We start from the raw sequence: 18,959 nt of genomic DNA, 5'->3' as shown, positions 1-18,959 counted from the left end.
CTATTAAAGCCCTCTTTAAAACTATAGAATGAAACTTACCTCAACAATGAAAAGATGCATTAAAAAAAAAAGAACAGTGCATTCTGTTATCCTGCTTTCATGTCTTTACTCAACTGCCCAGTTGTCCTGAAGCCCTAATGTTATTGGTCTTGGATCCATGCTGATTCAGACACACATCCATATTTCAGAGGGGAAAGGTGTTTTGTTTTAAATAATATGTAAGACCTTAGATGTTGCCATTCCCCTCCTTACAACAAGAAAAATCTGGACAAACTGAGTATCTATGACTTTTCTTGATCTGTCAGAGGTTGTAGGGCAAACAACTTCTCTGAATTCTGGAGAGACAAGTACATCCAGAGATAAACAATAACCAAGACAGGAGTAGAAACCTCAAGATGCCCAAAACTGGTAGGAACAGTTAGAGAGTAATTTTGACAAATTGTTTCTTGCTAAGTAAAACTCTGGGGGTGGGTGGCAGGATAGTTAAAGGGAGGCCTATACTTTTATAGGCTTTTCCTCCAGAAATCACACTAGTTTTCAGGGTGAGGATAGAAAAATATCTCCTCATGGGCCTGGCAGAGGGAGAGTAAGAATAGCCATTGTGAAACCCCCCAGACCATTCTTTCTAACAGGTCTACTCTTAAAATCTTCTCCAACTGAAGGAAGGAACAGTCCTCCCCAGCTTTCTCATCTCACATAATGTAAATAGGTAAACAAGTAAGTGAGAGTCAACTAGGAGATAATTTCAAGAAAACAAACTGGAAATGGTAGGCCAGAAGTGTATAGGACTTCTGAAAATTTAACCCCACCCCCAAGGCACAGGCCTACAAAAGACTGAGACCTAAGTAAAATCTTAAAAGATAATAGAATAACCCTCCCCTCCTTACCCCACTCACTCACCCTATCAACTCATGAATAAACCTCCAGTAATAATAATAGTGGATTACAACTAAAAGAGACAAAGATTCTCTCCAAGGACCAGAATAAAAGAAAGTCACAAGAATGGAGAATAAAAGTGAACCCACTAGAGTAATATCAAGCCTCTGGTGCCTATATCTATGACAGATTAGCTAGGTTAACATAAATTCTTACTACTAAAAGCCTATTTACTTCAGTATCTATTACCCTTTATAACATATCTGGCTTTCAACAAAAAATTATAAAACCTACTAAAGGCAAGAAGAAACAAAGTCTGAAGGACAAAGTTATCATCACAATCAGACTCACAGAAGTTGGAATGATCATGTAATGATTATAAAATAAGTATGGTTAATATATTTAGAGCTTTAATAAGAAAAAGTAGACAATATGCAAGAACAAGTGGTAATATAAGTTGACAGGAAGTATTCTAAGAAATAAATCAACTGAAAATGCTAGAAATCAGACACTGTAACAGCAATGAATAATTCCTTTTATAGGTTCATCAATAGACTCAACATAGTTGAATAAAGAATCAGGGAGTCTTATTAGAAAATACCTTAAGATAAATAAAATGGATACTAAAAATAATAGTTTTTCTATTACTTTTTTAGTAAACAACCCAAAAGTTGGTTCCTTGGAAAGATCGACTAAATTAAAAAATTTTCAACTAGATTAACTGAGAACAAGAGTCAAAACTCAAAATAATAAAATAAAAAATAAAAGTGGGGGGAAATGATATCAATTTTACAAAACTAAAAATGACTATAAGAGAATGTTATAACCATTTATGTCAACAAATTGGATGACCTAGATGAAATGGGAAAATTCCTAGAAACACACATCTACCAAATTGGGTCATGAACAAGTAGAAAAGCTGAACACGCCTATATATAACTAGTAAGGAAATTGAATCAGTAATTTTTTATTACACAATAAAGAATAGTCCCAGACAAAATGACTTCACTAGTGAATTCCACCAAACATTTAAAGAAGATTTAACACCATTCCTTCTCAAACTCTTACAAAAAAATAGAAGAGGTAAAAACCATTCTAACTCATTTCATGAGGACAGCACTGCCCTGATACCAAAGCCAGAAAGAGACAGTACAAGAAACTATACCCCAATATTATTTATAAATATGTAGATATAAAAATTTTCAATATAATACTAGCAAACTGAACTCAGCAGCATATTAAAAAAATTAACAAGAAGACCAAGTAAGTTTTATTCTTGTTTATTTAACATACAAAAATCAGATCAATAAGATGAAGGGAAAATAGCACATGAATATTTCAATTAATGAAGGAAAAACATTTGATAAAGTCCATCACCCTTTCATGAATAAAAATACTGAACAAACTAGAAATAGAAGGAAATGTTCTCAACATGATAAACATAATTTATTAAAAACTCACAGCTACCATCATCCTAAATGGTAAAAGCCTGGAAATTTTTCCTCTAAGATCAGGAACAAGACAAAGATGCCCACTTAAATCCCTTCTTTAAATGTAGTATTAGACGTTTCAATTTGAGTAGTTAGGCAAGAAAAGAAAATGTATCCAAATTGAAAAAGAAGTAAAATTATTTCTGTTTACAGATCATATAATTTTGTATGTAGAAAATTCTAAAGATCCACAAGAAGAAACCTTAAAGCTAATAAATTACTTCAGGAAGTTGCAGGATACAAAATCAACACATGAGTATCAGTTGCAATTTTGTACACTAACAATGAAAAATTAAAGAAGTTAATACAGCAATTTTATTTACAATAGCTTAAAAATACTTAGGAATACATTTAACCAAGGAGGCAAACAATTATACATTGTAAAATATAATACATTGCTAAAACAAAATTTAAAAGACATAAATAAATAAAAAGACATTCCATGTTCATGGATTGGGAGACAATATTGTTAACATGACAGTACTGCCTAAAGCAATCTAAAAATTCAATGCAATCCCTATGAAAACTGCAATAGCTTTTTTTCCCTTTGAAGAAATAAAAAAAGAATCCAAAGATCCATATGGAATCTCAAAGTATGTAAATAGCCAAACAATTTTGAAAGACAACAAAATTATAGAACTCATACTTCCTGACCTGAAAACTTACTTCAAAGCTACAGTAATCAAAACAAGGTGCTACTGGCATAAAGACACATATACAGAACACAAGACTCCAATACAGAAACAAGAAATAAAATTATACATATTTGGTACTCTTTGACAAGGATTCCCAAACTATTCAATGGAGGAAGGATTTTTTTTTAATTAATGATGCTGGAAAAATTAGATAGTTACATGCAAAAGTATAAAGTTGGATCCTAACTTTATACCAATACAAACATTAACTCAAAATGGATTAAAGACCTAAATTGAAAAACTAAAACTATAAGTATATTAGAACACATAAGGGAAAGTCTTTATGACACTGAATTCGGTTTTGACTTATATATTACACCAAAAGCACGGGAAACAATATAAATAAATAAAGAACTTCATGAAAATTAAAAAACTTTTGTGCATCAAAGAACACTATCAACAAGTGCAACCCTTGCCAAGTTAGGAGTTAGGGCACATACCTGGTTTGTGAGTTTGATCCCCAGTCAGGGCATGTATGAGAGGCGATCATTCAATGTTTCTCTCTCACTTCAATCTTTCTCTCTATCCCCCTTCCTCTCTCTCTCTCTCTCTAAAACAAAACAAAACAAAACAATAAAAACATATCCTCAGGTGAGAATTTTTTTTAAAAGTACAACGACAACCTATGGGGTAGGAGAAAATATTGTCAAATCATGTCTGATAAAAGATTAATATTCATAATATATAAAGAACTCCTATAACTCAACAACAAAAAGATAAACAATTTTATTTTAAAAGGGGGCAAAGGCCTTTTGGAAAATAGACATTTCTCCAAAGAAAATATACAAATGACCAATAAACACAGGAAAAGATGCCTGACATCACTAATGATTAGGGCTATGCAGATCAAAACCACACTGAGATATTACTTTACAATCCCAGGGAGCCCTCAGGGGATGTCCGACTAAAGGCTTAGGCCCCCAAGGGATCAGGTCTAAACCATTAGTTAGACATTCTTAGTGCTGCTACGGAGGTGGGAGAGGCTCCTGCCACCACCACTGCACTGGCCAGCCATGAGCCAGCTTCTGGCTGAGTGTCATTCCCTACATGGAAGTTTACTGACCACCAGGGGGCAGCTCCTGCATTGAGCATCTCCCCCCTGGTGGCCAGTGCACATCATAGCAACTGGTCATTCTGCCGTTCAGTCAATGTGCATATTAACCTTTTATTATTACTCTATAGGATGTCCCTATTTCCCCCCTTTTGGCCCCTCTACCCAGCTCTTGCCCCCCACTTCTCTCTGGCCAACACCATACTATTGTCTGTGTCCATAGGTTGTGCATATATTTTCTTTGGCTAATCCCTTCTTTAAATTCACTTCTTTAAATTTTTATTTTCAGATAAGTGCTTATAACTGCACTATTATATATTTTCTATTATATCATTTAGAATTAAGATATTTTTTAAATTGAACCCTTGTAAATTTTAGCACAATTTAATAAATTATGCTAGAAGCAATTAGGATATTTTTCATGTAATGCAGATACACTTCAATTAATATTTTATTAATTTTTAATTTTTTAATATTTTAATTTGAAATAATTTCATACATGTAAAAAAACTATAAAATACTACAGCATATTATATGTACCCTTCACCTAATTTCTTAGGTGTTAATAATTTAAACATAACCATTATACAACTAACAAAATTTGGAATATACTTTTCTTATCATCTCTTTAATGTTACTTAATCCATTTACTTTGTTTTGGTTAATCTTCACCCAAGGATATTTTTGCATTGAATTTTAGAGAGAGTGAAGGGAAAGGGAGAGACACATTGATTGGTTGCCTCCTACACATGCTTTGATCGGGACTGGGGATCAAGCCAGCAACTGAGGTACATGCCCTTGACTGGAATCGAACCTGGGACCCTTCAGTCCACGGGCTAATGCTCTATCCACTGAGCAAAACAGGCTGCAGCTTAATTCATTTACTTTTCATCTATATGTGTCTTTATATTTAATGTGGGTTTTGTTTTTGATTCACCCTCATAATCTGTCTTTTAATTGGTGCATTTATGCCACTGATTTTCAGAGTGCTTACTGATAGAGTTACTACCATATAAAGTGGCTTCTGGGTCTTCTGGGGCAAGGCTGCCTTGCTGCCTGGGGCCGGATTGGGTCCCAGGCGGCGAGGCAGGCCAGCTTCTGGGTCTTCTGGGGCTGGGCTGCCCTGGATGGCGGCATGCTGGTGGCTCACGCTGTCCAGTTCTGCCTGCAGTATGCAAATTAGCCGCCATCTTTGTTGGCAGTTAATTGGCATATCGTGCTGATTAGCCAATGGGAGGTGTAGCGAAGGTATGGTCAATTACCATGTTTGGCTATTATTAGATAGGATAGGAGCATTAGTCACCATAGTCAAAAGGTAGAAACAACCCAAATATTCAACAATTCCATTGTATATTTGTACCACATTTTTTTCATAAAATGGAATATTATTCAACTTGAAAAAGATATTAATTTTGATACATGTTACAACATGGATTCATTTTGACAACATCATGCTAAGTAAAATAAGGCAGACACAAAAGGACAAATATTGTATTATTCCACTTACATGATGTACCTAGAATAGGCAACTTCATAGAATAGAAAGTAGAATATAGGTAACCAGAGACTGGGAGTAGTGGGGAAGAAAAATAGTATGTTTTTGTTTAATGGGTACAGTGTTTGTTTGGAACAATAAAAAAAAGTTCTGAAAATGTATAGTGTAATGATTTGATAAAATTGTGAATGCACTTGATGCAACTCAATTGTACAGTAAAAATGGCTAAAATGGTAAATTTTATGTTATGCATATTTTAGGGCAACCACAAAAAGGAGCTTAAACTGAATATAAATTAGATGTTAAGATGGAGATAAATGGAATCAAATCAGATACTTAAAACCAGAAAAGGTAGAAAAAGTGTGTGAGGGATGGAGGGAAAGTTACAAAAAAATGGAATGAATAAGTACACTTACCAAAAATGACAGATTTTACTCCAATTATAATAACAATAATTTTAAATGAGAACACCAGATAAAAGAATGATAACATGAGAATGGATTTAAAAAGATCCACCTACATGTTGTCTACAAGAAACTCACTTAAAATATGACATACATAGGTTAGAAGTAAAAGTACAGAGAAATTTATACCATGCTAACACTAATCAAAAGAAAGTAGGAGTAGCTTACTACTAGTAGTTTCAGACAAAACTAATTTTAGAACAAGGAAGATTATCATTGGTAAAAAGGACAATTATATAATTACTAGAGGCCCCATGCATGAAATTCGTGCATGGGGGTGGGGGTGGGGGTCCCTCAGCCCGGCCTGCACCCTCTCCAATCTAGGACCCCTCAGGGGATGTCAGACTGTCTCTCAAAATCCAGGACCACTGGCTCCTAATCACTTACCTGCTTGCCTGCCTGATTGCCCTTAACCCCTCTGCCTGCCTGCCTGATCGCCCCTAACTGCTCCCCTGCTGGCCTGATTGCCCCTAACCACCTCTGCCTCACCCCACACCAGGGACCCAGGATTTTCTCCTCTGGCTTGTCGCAGGCACCTGGGACCCGGGCTTCCCTCCCTCTGGCCAGCCACAAGCACCCAGGACCCGAGCCAGCTTCACCTGGGCTGGCTGCAGCTGCAAGCGCTGGCACCCGGGACCACAGGGCGGGAGGCTTGTCCCTCTCCCGGGCCACAGCCTGTCTGGTCCTCATTCCTCTCTTGTGAGCTCATTTGTGCCTGGCTGATCCCCATTCCTCTCTCATAAGCTCATTTGTGCCTGGCTGGTCCCCATTCTTCTCTCCCCAGTGTTGAGTGTCTGAGCCATTACAGCGTGATGGCATGAGGGTGTGACAACCATTTGCATATTAGCTTTTTATTATATAGGATAAAGACATTAACTCTCCAAGAAGATACAACAATCCTAATGATATGCACAACAGTAGAACATCAAAATACATGAGACAAAACTTGATTGAGCTAAAAAGGAGAAACAGATAAGCCCATTATAGTTGGAGACTTTAACACTACTTTGTCAGTAATTGATAGATCAAACAGGTAGGGGATCAGTAAGGATACAAAGGACCTAAACAGCACTATCAATCAACTTGATCTAATTGACGTTTACAGAACACTCTATCCAATAATAGCAAAACACACCTTTTCCTCAAGCATACATGGAACATTTATGAAAATAGACCACATATGGGCCATGAAACACAACTTAACATATTGAAAGGTATAGTAATTATACAAAGTATTTTTCCATGAAGGCACAGATTAAAAATTCAAAATCCACTGTATATGTACCAGGGACTAAACAAATGAGTAAAGGGGTGATAGCTGGAAGAGGGTGGGAGCCAGGTTCTCACTGTTGGAGTTGAAGTTCACAGATAAGCAAGGACAGCAGGGGTAGAGTCAGAGACGTTAGTATGAACTTGTGTTTAGATTAATGTAGGTACTGTTAGACAAATATAAACCTAGTTATAGATATCTGTGTACATTCAGTTTATTATACATACAAATATGTCCTAGCTCTGTCTACTGATAGGCCCTAAAAGAAATGATACCACAGTAAATGGAGCATATCCAGCCCCTAGAACTCAGTTTATAATACTATTCTCTAATAACAGAACCTTTTCTTTTTGTAGAAACAGCTAATTCAAGGACTAGAGAGAGAATATACAAGATGAGCCCAAAGCATCAGAAAGTAAACACACACACACACACACACACACACACACACACACACACTGATGGAAGGGACACAGAAGACAAATGAAAAAGCTACCAATGACTAAAGCTTAAACAATTTGAGCAACAAAACAAATAATATAGTACTGCACTGCAGGTCAAAGAATGTGTAAGCTGTGCTTATTGACCTGCTTTTAGAATGCAGTGTAGAAAGAGGGTATAAAGTAACTTTATAGTGCATAAACCCGGAAAATATTTTCCTAGCTAAGTAATTAAAGATAAATCCTATTGAAATCATGTACTTTGATATTACATAGTGAGAATGACACTTTAGTTCTATAGTCTTTCTTCCAAAAAACCATCCCTCAGTCTAACGACAACACACACACACAAACACACACACACACACATATGCACACACACACAACCACATAGATACACATCAGACAAATCCAATTTAAGGGACATTCTATAAAATACCTCCTCAGTATTGCCAAATCATCAAAACAGGAAGTCCAAAAAACTGACATATCCCCTAAGAGACTAAAGGGACATGACAATTAAAGGTAATGTGATACTGTAGGGACACCAAATTTGAATGCTCCATTAAATTGAATAACACCATTCATCCTGCCCTGATAATTCCAGATACCCCATCCCATGAGATTCACAATGAGCCAGAACCATTTTCAACTGTATTTTCACAAAAATAGCCAGCCTCCACACATACTATGGGCATTCCTAAAATCTGTCAAAGGTTCACAAACCCCAAACAAGAAACGTCTGACCTGGGCATGCCCTGTACTTGTTTAAGTGACCCCAGGTGCTGCACAAGTGGCAGATGACCTTCGTTTGCAACTTAGCTTCTTCCAGGCACAATTAAGCCTGGCACAGGTGGCAACCATATGCATATCACTTTGTAGCACTTACCAAGGAGCTCTAGGGCAGGGACACACACTGGCTGACTTGTCCTGCACTGGAGCCCCTCCCAAGAGGCCCTAGAACCAACATACCTGGTGGCCAGCTTCAGGCTACAATAGCACACCACCAAGTTAGCTCCACAAATGACAAACCCGAAAGGTAGTCTAGTCAGCCACCAGAGGCCCACTGGAGTGAGTCTCCCTCTGTGAGGTCAGTCCTTGCACAGAAGCCTGACTGCTGTGGTCATAGCAGTCCTCATAGCCAGTCAGCCAGCCTAAGGGTCAAACCCACCAACTGACATGCTGGCAAAAATAAAGACTCAACTACAACAGCAGGGCACACACAACCCCCACAGTGACATTCATGGAGAACCTGACTCAGGTAACCAGAAAGATGGAGCAACTGGGCCCCACAGGACTCCTACTACATAAGGCCTTGCTGAAAAGACTAGGAAATGTGGAAGATTATATATATACTAGAGGCCCAGTGCACAAAAATCTGTGCACTGGGGCAGGTCCCTCAGCCCAGCCTACCCCGTCTCAGTGTCCGGGAGCCCTCAGGGGATGTCCTACTGATGGCTTAGGCCCGCTCCCCATGGGGAGCGGGCCTAAGCCGCAGTCTGGACTCCCTCTATGGGAAGCGACCAGGATGATCAAGAGAAGGCGCCGCCCCCATCACCCCTCTGCTGATGCCACTGCCGGCTGTGGCAGCTGCGAGGCCTGAGCCCTGGGTCTCAGCCCTGGGCCTCGTAGCTGCCTGAGCCCATGGCTGCCTGAGCCCAGCACTGCCGTGAACCCTGGGCCTCACAGCTGCTGTGGCTTTGTTCCGATGGACATCAGGAAGACATCCGCCCTAATTAGCCTATTACCCTTTTATTAGTATAGATGACGTAAAAACAAACACAGAGAGGGAGCCAAACACAGAGAGGCAGCCAAAATGAGAAGACAAAGAAATATGCCCCAAATAAAATAACCAGACAAAACTCAAGAAAAAGAACTAAATGTAATGGAGATGAGGAATTTATCTAATTCAAAGTTCAAAACACTAGTTATAAGAATTCTCAATAAACTTAGAAGAGTAGATAGATTTAGTGAGAACTTCAACAAAGAGGTAGAAGAGAGAAGCAAGAGGGCTGCAGAGTAGCTGGAAGGTGCATGTCCTTGCTCCCAGCAAGTGACCAAATTTATAGTTAAAATACTGTGCAATCAACTTGAAAAAAACAAGCAATTGGACATATTATATCTAAGGAGGGCTAAAGAAACCACATAGAGACTGGTAAGAGGAGTGAGGTATGGAAAGGGGAAAACCCCTGGAGCAGGTGCAGCAGCTGAAAGTCCCAAATGATTTCGGACCCAAAATTTCCTCCTCGTGGGAGTATGGGGTCTCAACTCCACACAGAGATCCAAAATCTAGGGCAGAGAAAAAATTCCTGAAAAAATGAAGACTTACTGGATAGAATCCTGAAGACTTGCTGGAGAGAATCCTGATAAATGAGGACTGAAAGTGGAGACTGCATAGAGACTGGTAGGAGGGGTGGAGACATGAAAAGGCTGGCTGGGCTCTGCAACTGAAGTTCCAGAAAGATATCTCAGCTGTGGGGGTTTCCATTGAGAACTCTTGTGTCTAATCTCCAAGATGGGCCACCCAGCAGAGAGGACTAGAACTGAGATGGGTCCCCACATGACATCTGGCTGTGAAAAGCAGCAGGGTTTCTGCCTGCCAAGGAGAGTCCACTGGAAATGCAGGCACCCTCTTAAATGGCCAACATACAAAATTCTGGCACAGGGAGGGCAGAGTGAGGCCAGAGTGGACTGGAGCTGTGCAAGCAGAAGCCAGGGTAGGGGAATCTGGGGTGAGAGCTCAGAAGGCAGACACCCTGTTTTCCTGTGCTGAGCCATTCCCTCACCCTGAAGAGGTCATTTTTCTCACAAAGACATTAGCTATACAGCCAAGGGGGAAGAGAGTAGACCCACCATATTGGAAAACACCTTGCCTCATGGTATGGAGTTTCTGGGGTCCAATAAGAGACTGAGAATAAAAATTTGTCTCCAGGCAGAAGCAATTGCCCCACCCTGTTGGGAAAAACTCTAGCCACACCTGTGGATGATTGCCTGATGGCTATTCATGACTAAATGCAATCAGTCTGCAAGCAGAGGGGTCTCTGGGGGCTTAGAGTCTTTGCCTTATCTAATTAGTCAGAAACAGCATTTGCTTCTGTCCTGCACTAGAGATTGAGAGGCATAGCAGATCTACCTAATACATAGTCACAAACCGAAACAGGCAGCCAAAATGAGGAGACAAAGAAACAAACCGCAAATGAAAGAACAAGAGAATTCTCAAGAAGAGAGAAATGAAATGGAGATAAGAAATTTATCTTATATAGAGTTTAGAATAATGATGGTAAAGATGCTCAACAGCATGGAAAAGATATGGTAACTACAAAAACAGAAGTAAAGAATGACATAGCACAAATAAAGAATACATTTGAAGGAATATACAGCATCTTAGGGGAAGCTGAAGATCCAATCAATGAATTAGAAGACTGGATAGAAAAAATCAGAGAACCAAAAAGAAAAAACAATTAAAAAACAGGAGGAAAATTTAAGGGAGCTGTGGGACAACATGAAACATAACAATATTTGCAAAATAGGTGGGCCAAAAGAGACAGAAAGGAAGAAAGGGATAGAGAATGTGTTTGAAGAATTTATGGCAGAAAACATCACTGACCAGGTGAAGAAAAAAGTCAAACAAGTTCAGGGGCACAAAGTGTCTCAAGCAAGAAGAACTGAAACAGTCCCACTCCCAGGCACATCATAATTAAAATGCCAAAAATTAAATCAAAGAGAGAATCTTAAACTATTACCTAGAAAGGAGCTCCCATAAGGATGTTATCTGATTTATCATTAGAAACTTTACAGAGCAGAAGGGAATGGCATAAAGTACTCAAGGTAAAGGAAAGCAAGGATATGCAACCAAGATTACTATATCCAGCAAGGCTATCATTAAAAATAGATGGTAAAATCACTTCCAAGGCAAGACAGCATTACAAGAAATGCTATAGGGACTACTGTAATGAGAAGAAGAAAGAGACAGTGAAACATATGCATACAAAATTAAAAGGGCAATAAGAAAGTACTTATCAAAAATAGCCTTAAATTAAATGCACTAAATGCTTGAATCAAAAGACATAGGGTGGCTGAATGGATACAAATACATGGCCCAACGATATGATGTTTATAAGAGTCCCTCCTCAGAAAAAAAGACTCACACAGGATGAGACTGAAGGGATGGAAAATATTTTTCCATGCAAATGGAAAAGCAAAAAAAAAGCTAGGATAACAATACACATATCCAACAAAATATACTTTAAAATGGAGGCCATCACAAGAGACAACAAAGTACTTCACATAATACTAAAAGGATAGATCCACAAGAAGATATAACCCTGGCAAACATATATGCACCCAACATAGGAATATATATATATATATATATATATATATATATATATATATATATATATATATAAAGATTTTAAGGGAGAGATCAACAACAATCCAGTCACAGGAGGAGACATTAACACTCCACTGATTTCACTGGATAGATCTTCCAGACAACAAATTAACAAGGAAACAGTGACTCTAAAGGACACACTGGATCAGATGGATTTAATTGACAGTTATAGAACATTTCACCCCAAAGCTGCAGAATATACATTCTTCTCAAGTACACATGGATCATTCACAAAAACAGACTACATGTTAGGACACAAAACAAGTCTCCACAAGTGCAAGAAGTTTGAAATCATATCTGCATCTTCTCAGATCACAGTGGAATGAAATTAGAAATCAACTACAGTAAAAACTCCCCAAAACATTCGAACACATGAATGATAAATAGCATATATTTAAAAAATTAATGGGCCTCCTGCTGACCTGCTGCTGCAGCCACAGGCCCTGTGCATCCTGGCACCTGGACCCTTCGGTGAGAGGAAAAATGGGGAGACAAAGAAATAACCGCAAAAGGAAAGAAAAGGAGGAATCGCCAGAAAAGGAACTAAATGAAATGGGGGCATGCAATTTTTAAAAATTTCTAAAAAATAATTCAGAGTAAGGGACATACAGTTCATAAACTGGATGGATGAGAAAATCAAAAACTTATGTGAGACTCAAGGGGAAGTCAAGAATGATATAGCTACAATAAAAAACACTATGGAAGGTTTCAACAGTAGATTAGAAGTGGCAGACCACATTAGTGAGTTAGAAGACAGGGTTGAAAACACACCCAATCTGAATAGCAATTGGAAAATAAATTAGAAAACAGGAGGAGAGCCTAAGAGAACTTTGGGACAACATGAAATGAAGCAACATACTTATAATAGGGGTGACAGAAGGACAAGAAAAGGAGCAAGGGATTAGAAAACCTATTTGAAGAACTAATGACAGAAAATTTCCCTGATTTGGGGGAGAAAAAACTCACACAAGCACAAAGTCCCAAACAAGATGAACCCAAAACATCCCACACAAAGACATGTTGTAATTACAATGACAAAGAGAGAATCTTAAAGGTTGCAAGAGAGGGACAGAGAGTTACTTACAAGGGACCACACATTAGATTATTAAATGATGCCTCAACAGAAACACCTCAGGCCAGAAGGGAATGAAATGAAGTATACAAAGTAATGCAAAGCAAGGGACTCAATCCAAGATTACTCTATCCAGCAAGGCTATCATTCAAAATTGAAGAGGAAATCAGGAGCTTTGCAGGAGAAAAAATGCTAAGGGAGTTTATCACTATCAAGCCAGCAATGCAAGAAATGCTAAAGGAACTGTTGAAAAAAAAGAAAAAAATAGCAAGGGAAGAAAGAACACAGGCACAAAGAATAAAAATGGCAACAAACAAGTACCTACCAATAATAGCCTTACACATAAATGAATTAAATGGTCTAATCAAAAGATATAGTGTGGCTGAATGGATAAGAAAATATGACACATATATTTGCTGTCTACCAGATATCCACCTAAGAAAAAGGACTTACACAGACTGATAGTGAAGGGATGGAAAAAAATTTTTTCAGGAAAATGGAAAATAAAAAGAAGCTGGGGTAGCAATACTTATATCTGACAAAATAGACCTCAAAGTGAAGGCCATAACAAGAAATAAGGAAGGGCACTTCATAGTACTACAGGGAGCAATTCAACAAGTGGATACAACTCTGGTAAACATATGTGCACCCAATACAGGAGTATCCAAATACATAAAAAAAACTTCTGGAAGATATCAAGGTAGAGATGGACAGCAATACAATCATAGTAGGGGACTTTAGTACTCCATTGACACCACTGGATAAATCAGTAAAGAAACAGCAATGCTAAATTACTCACTGGATCAGAAGGAATTAACTGACATCTTCAGAACATTTTATAACAAAGCAACAGATTATATATTCTTCTCAAGTATATATAGGACATTTAAAAAATAGACCATATATTGGGACACAGGCAAAGCCTCTTCAAATTCAAGAAGATAGAAATTATATCAAGCATCTTCTCAGATCACAATGGCATAAAATTAGAAATCAACTATAATAAAAACAATGAAGAAAAAAATCGAAAACTTGGAGACTAAATAGCATGCTATTAAACAATGATTGGGGAGAAACCAAGATGGCGGCATAGGTAAACACCAGAAATTGCTGCCTCCCACAACAACTTCAAAAATACAACTAAAAGGCGGAACGGACATCATCCAGAATGACAGGAAGGCTGGCTGAGTGGAAATTCTACAACTAGAAGGAAAGAGAAAAGCATACCGAGACTCAGAGCGGTGCGGGAGTAAAATACAGAGGTACAGAGGTGCAGGCAGAGAAGGCTGGTGGCTGAAAACACGGTTGTCTTTTTCAATTGGGAGGGAGTCTCAAGCTCTGAGCTCCAGTTCCGGGCGAGTCTCTGGGGACCCAGACTCATATGGGAGAAACTGGACTGTCTGGCATTGGTCGGAACTTGAGGGCAGCTTTCTCTCGGAGGTGCTTGCAGCAATTGCCGGGACACTGAGAAGCAGGGCCTCTGAGGGCAGGACTGAGAGCAGACAGAACTGCTCGCTCAGCCCTGTTGATCCCCTGGGACCCCGCCCCGCCCAAGCCGTGCACAGAGGCTTTTGCATATGAAAGGCCTGGCCCTTTGCAATCTGATAATTACCTAACAAACTGCAGCTGGCCCAAGACCCCAGGGCAACTTGCATTGTGTCACAGCTGGCTCCTGCTGGATAGCCTCAAGAACAGGCTAGATTAGCACCTCCTTAGAGATTCAGGAGCCAGTGTGCCTGGTGGTCAGAGTGGCACCATCCAGATTGCAGCTCCTTGGATCCATAAAGGACACACTAAGGGGGAAGACTCAGTGACCACCAAAGCCCCATTGAAGCAAGTCTTGCCCCGGAGGAGTGTCTCCAGCACAGAAGTTCTCCCACTGCAGACACAGCTGTTTCTCACAGCCAATTGGCCTGGAGGTCAATCCCTCCCAGTGTTACCTGCAACAATTAAGGCTTAACTACAATGAGACTGTGCACAAAGCCCACATGGGGTGCACCAAGAGTGTCCACCTCAGGTAATTGGGGAGGCTGAGCCACTGGGACCTATAGGACACCTAGCACAGAAAGCCACTCTATCAACACAGCGAAGCATAAAAAAAATGCAGAGACAAAGAAACAGGACACAAATAAAAGAAATGGAGGAAAGCAAACTACTGGATATAGAGTTCAAAACCAAACTTTTAAGGTTTTTCAAGAATTTTCTAGAAACCGCCGATAAACTTAATGAGACCCTCGAGGTTGTGATAAAGGACCAACTAGAAATTAACCATACACTGACTGAAATAAAGAATATTATACAGAGTTCCAACAGCAGACTAGAGGATTGCAAGAATCAAGTCAAAGTTTTGAAATACAAAGAAGCAAAAAACACCCAACCGGAAAAGCAAAATGAAAACAGAATCCAAAAAATACGAAGATAGTGTAAGGAGCCTCTGGGACAGCTTCAAGCATACCAACATCCGAATTATAGGGGTGCCAGAAGAAGAGAGAGAGCAAGATATTGAAAACCTATTTGAAGAAATAATGACAGAAAACTTGCCCTACCTGGTGAAAGAAATAGACTTACAAGTCCAGGAAGTGCAGAGAACCCCAAACAAAAGGAATCCAAAGAGGACCACACCAAGACACATCATAATTAAAATGCCAAGAGCAAAAGACAAAGAGAGAATCTTAAAAGCAGCAAGAGAAAGAAACTCAGTTACCTGCAAGGGAGCACCCATACGACTGTCAGCTGATTTCTCAACAGAAACTTTGCAGGCCAGAAGGGAGTGGCAAGAAATATTCAAAGTGATGAATAACAAGAACCTACAACCAAGATTACTTTACCCAGCAAAGCTATCATTCAGAATTGAAGGTCAGATAAAGAGCTTCACAGATAAGGAAAAGTTAAAGGAGTTCATCACCACCAAACCAGTATTATATGAAATGCTGAAAGGTATCCTTTAAGAAGAGGAAGAAGAAGAAAAAGGTAAAGATACAAACTATGAACAACAAATACAGATCTATCAACAAGTAAATCTAAAAATCAAGTGAATAAATAATCTGATGAACAGAATAAACTGGTGATTATAATAGAATCAGGGGCATAGAAAGGGAGTGGACTGACTATTCTTGGGGGGGAAAGGGGGATGCGGGAAGAGACTGAACAAAAATCGTGCACCTATGGATGAGGATAGTGGGGGGGGCGGTGAGGCTGGAGGAGGGGTGGGAAATGGGTGGAGAGGAGCTATGGGGGGGGGAAGAGGAACAACTGTAATCATCTGAACAATAAAGATTTAATAAAAAAAAAAAAAAACAGGAGAATCTAAGATGGCGGCATAGATAAACACCGGGAAATTGCTGCTTCCCACAACAATTGATAAATGCATCAAAAACACAAGCCGGACATCGTCCAGAATTACAGGAGAGCTGGCTGAGTGTAAATTCTACAACTAGAAGGAAAGAAAAGCACACTGAGAGCCAGAGGAGCTGCGGAGGTGGAGTGCAGAGGTACGGGGGCTCGTGTGCGCGGAAAGGGTCTGGCACCTGAGGACGCGGCTGTCTTTTTGAATCCCGAGGGAGACACAAGCTCCCAACGGCTCTGAAATCTGGTTCCGGGAAGTCTCTGCGGACCCAGGACTCATACAGGGAGAAACTGGTCTGTCTGGCAGCGGGCGAGCTTGAGGGCAGCTTTTCCTCAGAGGTGCTTGCAGCCATTGCCAGGACACTGGGACTCGCGACTCCTTAGGGAGTGGCTGATGCTCCGCCATAGCTGCCCGCTCTGCCCTTTGATTCCTTGAGACCCGACCCCGCCCCGCCCAGGCTGCCGCAAAGGCTTTTGCATATGAATGCCCCGGCCATTTGCAACCTGTAATTACCTAACCGCAGCTGGGCCAGATAGACCCAGAACTTCCAAGAGAAGGCCCAAGGCCCCACAGCAGCTTGCATTGCTACACAGCTGAGCATCATCAGGGCACTTCCAAACTCCAAAAAAAGGAAGGGGAATCTGCAGTTCTCTTCATAGTTCCTGCTGTGTAACCTCAGGCAGAGGCTAAATTAGCACATCCTTAGATCCAAGAGCCACTGTACCCAGATCACAACTCCTCAGATCCATAAGGGACACACTCAGGGTGCAGTCTCAGTGAGCACCAAAGCCCCACTGAAGCAAGTCTTGCCCCAGAGGGGTGTCTCCAGCACAGAAGTTCTCCCAAGGCAGACACAGCTGATTCTCACTGCCAATTGGCCTGGAGGTCAATTCCTCCCAGTGATCCTACAACAACCAAGGCATAGCTACAACAAGATTGTGCACAAAGCCCACAAGGGGGTGCACCAAGAGTGTCCACCTCAGGTACCTGGGGAGGCTGAGCCACTGGGCCCTACAGGACACCTAGCACACAAAGCCACTCTATCAACACAGGGAAGCAGCCAAAATGCGGCGACAAAGAAACAGGTCACAAATGGCAGAAACGGAGGAAAGCAAACGACTGGATATAGAGTTCAAGGCCACGTTTATAAGGTTTTTCAAGAATTTTATGGAAACCGCCGATAAATTTAATGAGTCCCTCAATAAGTATAGTGAGACCATGGAGGACATGAAAAAGGACCAATTAGAAATTAAGCATACACTGACTGAAATAAAGAATAATTTACAGAGATCCAACAGCAGACAAGAGGATCCCTAGAATCAAGTCAAAGATTTGAAATACAAAGGAACAAAAAATACCCAACCAAAAAAGAAAAAAGGAAAGAGATTCCAAAAATATGAAGATAGTGTAAGGAGCCTCTGGGACAACTTCAAGCGTACCAACATCATAATTATAGGGGTACCAGAAGGAGAGAGAGGGCAAGATATTGAAAACCTATTTGAAGAAATAATGGCAGAAAACTTCCCCCACCTGGTGAAAGAAATAGACTTACAAGTCCAGGAAGCGCAGAGAACCCCAAACAAAAGGAATCCAAAGAGGACCACACCAAGACACATCATAATTAAAATGCCAAGAGCAAAAGACAGAGAATCTTAAAAGCAGCAAGAGAAAGACAGTCAGTTACCTACAAGGGAGTACCCATACGACTGTCAGCTGATTTCTCAACAGAAACCATGCAGGCCAGAAGAGAGTGGCAAGAAATATTCAAAGTGATGAATACCAAGAACCTGCAACCAAGATTACTTTATCCAGCAAAGCTATCATTCAGAATAGAAGGTCAGATAAAGAGCTTCACGGATAAGAAAAAGCTAAAGGAGTTCATCACCACCAAACCAGTATTATATGAAATGCTGAAAGGTATTCTTTAAGAGGAAGAAGAAAAAGGAACTCTTACCATTTGCCACAGCATGGATGGAACTGGAGAGCAGATAAATACCACATGATCTCACTCATTTGTGGAATATAATGAACAACATAAACTGATGAACAAGGGCTGATCCAGAGACGGAGAGGCATTGATTGGACTGTCGGGCTTTGGAGGGAGGGTAGGGGAGGGTGGGGGCAAGGGGGAAAGATCAACCAAAGGACTTACATGCAGGCATATAGGCCTAACCAATGGACATGGACAATGGGGGGGGGGGTGAGGGCATGAGCGGGGGGGGGGGGGGGGCGTAGAGGGTAACATGGGGACAAGGACACATATGTAATATCTTAATCAATAAAAATATATTTAAAAAAAACAATGATTGGATTAGCAAAGAGATCAAAGAAGAAATAAAAAGCATCCTGGAAACAAATAACAATGAA

The sequence above is a fragment of the Myotis daubentonii genome, chromosome 2 (assembly GCF_963259705.1).
Source record: "Myotis daubentonii chromosome 2, mMyoDau2.1, whole genome shotgun sequence".
Classification (NCBI taxonomy): Eukaryota; Metazoa; Chordata; class Mammalia; order Chiroptera; family Vespertilionidae; genus Myotis; species Myotis daubentonii.
Note: the sequence above shows the minus strand (reverse complement) of the source record.